At 44.1% G+C, this 5355-nt stretch overlaps 1 non-coding gene across 1 annotated transcript; it reads right to left on the bottom strand.

Annotated features, from left to right (window-relative positions):
* Positions 1 to 4619: 4619 nt before the first annotated feature.
* On the bottom strand, positions 4620 to 4694 carry Trnas-cga. The gene has a single exon. It is a non-coding gene; the product is annotated as a tRNA-Ser (tRNA).
* Positions 4695 to 5355: the final 661 nt, after the last annotated feature.

The raw sequence follows: 5355 nt of genomic DNA, 5'->3' as shown, positions 1-5355 counted from the left end.
CTAATTTTGGGCTTATTTAGTTTTTGTTTGTCTGTGAACTTTTGGCTATGTTTGAATTTGTAATGAAGCTCTCTTCGCTTTCATAGCAGCTTTCTAATTTGGCTGCCGAATCACGGCTAGTCTTTCCCATATCTCATAACTTTTGTCGGCATTTATCTGTCAAAAGCGTATTGTACTTTGCTCTTGGACGTTGACCATCGATTCCCAACGTGATTAGTGCTGGAGATGGTGTTCATACTGACCACTCGGGTAGTCTGGAATTTTATTGTTCTTGCTAACCAGAAATATCTTCCCACGTTTCTACGTATTCTTGTTTACTGAATGACTGATTGTCCTTCCTAGGTTGCGTGAATCGAAAAGTTCGAGTCTGTTTGTCACCAAGAGATCTAAGATATTCCCTTCACGAGAACGTTCTCTGATTAACTACTCGTATTAAATTGCGGATAAGACATTTAGAAAGGTTTCACACGATTCCCTGTCCGTACTATCCCCTAATCACCTGAGTGTCTCAGTCTACAGCTGCTTAGTTATGCTATAAGATAAGGAGTTAATTTACGCTAAATATTCTTCAAGTTGCCCCTCATATGTTCCACGTCTACAGCTCCTGAATCGGTGGCCTATAAAACCATCCCATGACCACCCTTCACCCAAATTATCGGAATATGTAGTAATCTGACTACATGTTACCACATTTTTTACGGCTTTAAACACGCTGACACCTCCACCGTCTAACCTATCTGTGCGATATGCATTCTTGTCCGTGTTTGGAATTTTGTTTTTATTAACACATAGATTCAACCAGTTCTCAGTCCTAGTAATACGAGTATGAGGGTACTCTAGCCTGCAGTTTACTGATACTCACAAACGTAAGGACGAACGTAACTTTCTCATGATGTGTCACTGCCAAGAAACATAGCCTGATAAGCTTGGGCCATACGTAGAAAGAACAGCTGCAGTAGAATACAGAAAGTGACTGGAAGAAATACACAATGAGACGAACAGAAATGATTTTATATTCAAAGACAATAATTATACTGAAGTCACTGCGGTTTATTATAGTCCCCTGGACATTACAAAAGGAGATATGTGATTACCACCAACGGCAATGCATTCTCTGCAACGTGTTACCATGCTTGCTACAAAGTTCGTAAAGGGATTCTTGTGGTAGGGCGTTGCGTCCCTCCACCAGCGTGGTTGACAACCTCTAGACATTTGTTGGTGCTTCTGAACGTGTTGCAATACGGCTCTTCAACGTATCTCACACGTGCCCAGTGGGATTTAGGTCGAAGGAATGGGCAGGCCAGTCCATTTGCTGAATATCCTCTCGTTTCAAGAGCTCCCCCATTTTCGCTGATCCAGGCGGTCGCCCACTGTTGTCCATAAAAAAATAAAGTCAGAGCCGAACCCACCTCTGAAAAGACGCACAGGGGGGAAGAAGTACAGTTCACAATAACGTTGACGGGTGAGAGTACCGCGTTCAAAGATTTTCCATGGTGTCAAGAACATAAGGACTGGGCCAACGTCGAGGGGGTCGCGTTCTCTTCTCGGATGAGAACAGGTTCAGTCTGCTTTGTGACCAAGGACGTACCCTAAAATAGCGAGAGGTGGGAACACGCAATGCACCTAAGAACATTGTCGAACATGATCATTTTGGTGATCCATGTTCTATGTTGTGGGGAGGCATAAAATTTGATTGGGAATAGTGGCCTCCAAACCGGTCAACTACATCCTTGATAATCGGCAAAATACGCCCGCATTATGTTGAGTTCATCAGATTTCAGGAGAGCGCGTGACGTCAAAAATGTAAATAAAGTGCACTGGATAATTGGTAGCCACTCTCCTTACGACATTCGTATCGCTTATCGTGAATCTGAATCTTGTAGGTTTGAGGACCCTTATAAAATCATTTCCATTACGTCCACTTACAAGATAAGTATTAGTATTCGCAAAAGGTTGCTCGAACGACCAAGAGAATTATTTGAAGACACAACTTATTGTCTTAATATAGCGTCAGAATCAAGCTATAAAATTCCATGTAGTATCTGCAGTCAGCTGATAAAGTGATACGTGATGTGGATGGAAGCTGTTTGCACGAAAATTACCAACAACAAGTTTCTCTGGAACTGTGTGTTAGTATTATCCGCTACACCGAGCGGGGTAGCCGAGTGGTCTAGGGTGCCTCGTCACGGCCCGTATAACTTCCCCCCTCCGAGGTTCGAGTCATCCCTCGGGCATGGGTGTGTGTGTTGTCCTTAGCGTAAGTTAGTTTAAGTTAGATTAAGTAATGTGTAAGCTTAGGGACCGATGACCTCAGCAGTTTGGTCCCATAAGACCTTACCACAAATTTCCATATTTATCGGCTACCGTAACATATATTTCACTAGTTTCAGCTGGTGCAGGCTTGCCCATTACCCCCTCCGCTTAGTTTCCTAGTGCATTTCGAATTCGTTGATTGCAATTCTTGTTGGACTCCATCTGTAAGAACACCTTTCTGTGTACAACTGGACTTTACGCGTTCTTTCTGCGTTCTCAGTAAAGAAGTAGAATATATGGTTTGTCTTGATTTGTGAAAGATGTTCCATTCCCAAGGTGTTATTTATGGGATACATGTTAACTACGCAGACAGAATCCAAATCTACACTTCCCCTGTGCCACTTTACCAGTTATCGTGCACGTACGACATCCAGTTTCCTCCTCATCCGACGTGACATATTTCCTTATTTGGGTATGAAATCATGAACTTCAGCATAAAAAATATAATCTGCTTGATTTTAAAAACAGATAACGCCACATGTACCAAATATTCTCACTTCTCCGTAACTACTTATCGGAGTGTGTAAAGCTGATGGATCTGTCTCAACGAGACCTAGGATTCTAGGAGCTAAAAGTAGTATTACCGTTTCGTTTAAGCAAGCGGATACCATTGTCTCTGTAATTAACAGGTTTATCACAAGAGAGTCTATGTCGCTTACTCATGACTTTCTTAGAAGCCTCATGGATGAAAACAGAATAACAATAACTGGTACCAGAAATATTAGAGGCTGGCTATACGCTTGCGCTTCGCGACGGAAGTTAAAGAAGCTTTGCATACCGTCGCATTTACCTCAGTCGGTAAAATCGGAACCATTTTGTTAATTTTTTAATGCACAAAGAGGAATCGGTAAATCCGTACATCCCAGCAAAGTAAAGATAAGACTGAGGCGATTAATTCAGTCATTGACCTAAACGTCCGAAAATACTTCTAACATGAGGTAAAAAAACTAAGAGCGCCAGCGCTCAGTTGTCGGTTGTACTATGCCATCTTTAAAGTAAGCTTCAGAACTACTAAGCTGAGCAGGTTCCTAAAACTGTAAGTTACGATATCATTTTTCCGTGGTCTGATTTTGAAGGGATAAAACCCATACGTTGCACCAAGCTACGCTCAAGTTACCTGTCAAAACCCTGTCAGTATTCGTCTATTTGTTTTCGAGATTAGCGTGTTCAAACAGACAGGCGCGGCGGTTTTAGTTTTATTATTAGTACAGATGAACAGCGTAGTTGTAACACACTGTATAAGCAGTTTTCTGTCTCATCGTTTTCCGTTCCCTGTCGGGTGACGCTTTTCCTTTTCAAGTAAAAGAGCGATGGATTTCGCATACGTACAATCTGTTTTTATGTATATTTTATATTTTAGTTTGTCACTTTGCCAGCAGCTGTGCGGCTAGACTCGCTAACACTCTGTTCATATTCACGGACGCCTGTAATGTCAACGCACGTTGTCGTGCCGTGACGCGCTCAGCCCTCCGCTCCCGTTCCACCAACAGCACGCATGCCTCTAATTAATTAACACGTAAAGGGACGCGGAGAGAACACAGTGTGAAATCACTCACAGGAGTCTCTGGTAAAATTAGTCGTCTGTTGATTCTACAGTTCATAGTTTAGTTTCTGCCTCTCCTATTGTGATTTTAACCGGTGATAGATACAATTCTGCAATAAATATTATTCGTCCCGATGTGCGCCATTCCTAATACTGCATAACACACAGTTTCTGTTCATAAGGGAGCACGTAACCGTTGTGATGTGGATGAATGTATGAGTCTGTAAGGCAGAAGAACGAAGCAAATGATGGTCTACTAGTGAAACAGTGTTATTTAACGCTTACTATAACTCACAATGAAAGTTCACACGGTGGTTTCGAGTCACTGCATGCTCATGTCGCCCGATACTGGGCCTCTGCTAGTGATTCTTAAACTCCGTGACAAGACGCAAGTAGAATGAGATTTTTCACTCTACAGTGGAGTGTGCGCTGATATGAAACTTCCTGGCAGATTAAAACTGTGTGCCGGACCGAGACTCGAACTCGATACCTTTGCCTTTCGCGGGCAAGTGCTCTATCAACTGAGCTACCCAAGCACGACTGACGCCCCGTCCTCAGAGCTTTACTTCCGCCAGTACCTCGTCTCCTACGTTCCAAACTTCACAGAAGCTCTCCTGCGGATCTTGCAGAACTAGCACTCCTGGAAGAAAGGATACTTCGCAGACATGGCTTAGCCACAGCCTGGGGGATGTTTCTAGAATGAAATTTTCACTCTACAGCGGAGTGTGCGCTGATACGAGACTTCCTGGCAGATTAAAACTATATGCCAGACCGAGACTCGAACTCGGGACCTTTGCCTTTCGCGGGCAAGTGCTCTACCAACTGAGCTACCCAAGCACGACTGACGCCCCGTCCTCACAGCTTTACTTCCACCAGTACCTCGTCTCCTACGTTCCAAACTCCACAGAAGCTCTCCTGCGAATCTTGCAGAACTAGCACTCCTGAAAGAAAGGAGCTGTGAGGGCGGGGCGTCAGTTGCGCTTCGGTAGCTCAGTTGGTAGACCACTTGTCCGCGAAAGGCAAAGGTCCCGAGCTCGAGTATCGGTCTGGCACACAGTTTTAATCTGCCAGGAAGTTTCATATCAGCGCACACTCCGCTGTAGAGTGAAAATTTCATTCTAGAAACATCCCCCAGGCTGTGGCTAAGCCATGTCTGCGCAATATCCTTTCTTCCAGGAGTGCTAGTTCTGCAAGATTTGCAGGAGAGCTTCTGTGAAGTTTGGAACGTAGGAGACGAGGCACTGGCGGGATTAAAGCTGTGAGGACGGAGCGTGAGTCGTGCTTGGGTAGCCCAATTGGTAGAGCACTTGGCCGAGAAAGGCAAAGGTCCCGAGATCGAGTCTCTGCCCGCACACCGTTTTAATCTGCCAGGAAGTGTCAAGACGTAAGTGCTCTAAAGCTAATAATATTTATTTAGCTGTCCATACGCATATTCCAGACGGCACACGTGTATCCGATATCTGTGCGAGTTGGCCAGAAACAGTTTGAAAAGCTTGTAA

The sequence above is a fragment of the Schistocerca piceifrons genome, chromosome 6, assembly GCF_021461385.2.
Source record: "Schistocerca piceifrons isolate TAMUIC-IGC-003096 chromosome 6, iqSchPice1.1, whole genome shotgun sequence".
NCBI classification, from domain to species: Eukaryota; Metazoa; Arthropoda; class Insecta; order Orthoptera; family Acrididae; genus Schistocerca; species Schistocerca piceifrons.
This window is presented reverse-complemented; position numbering and strand designations above follow the sequence as displayed.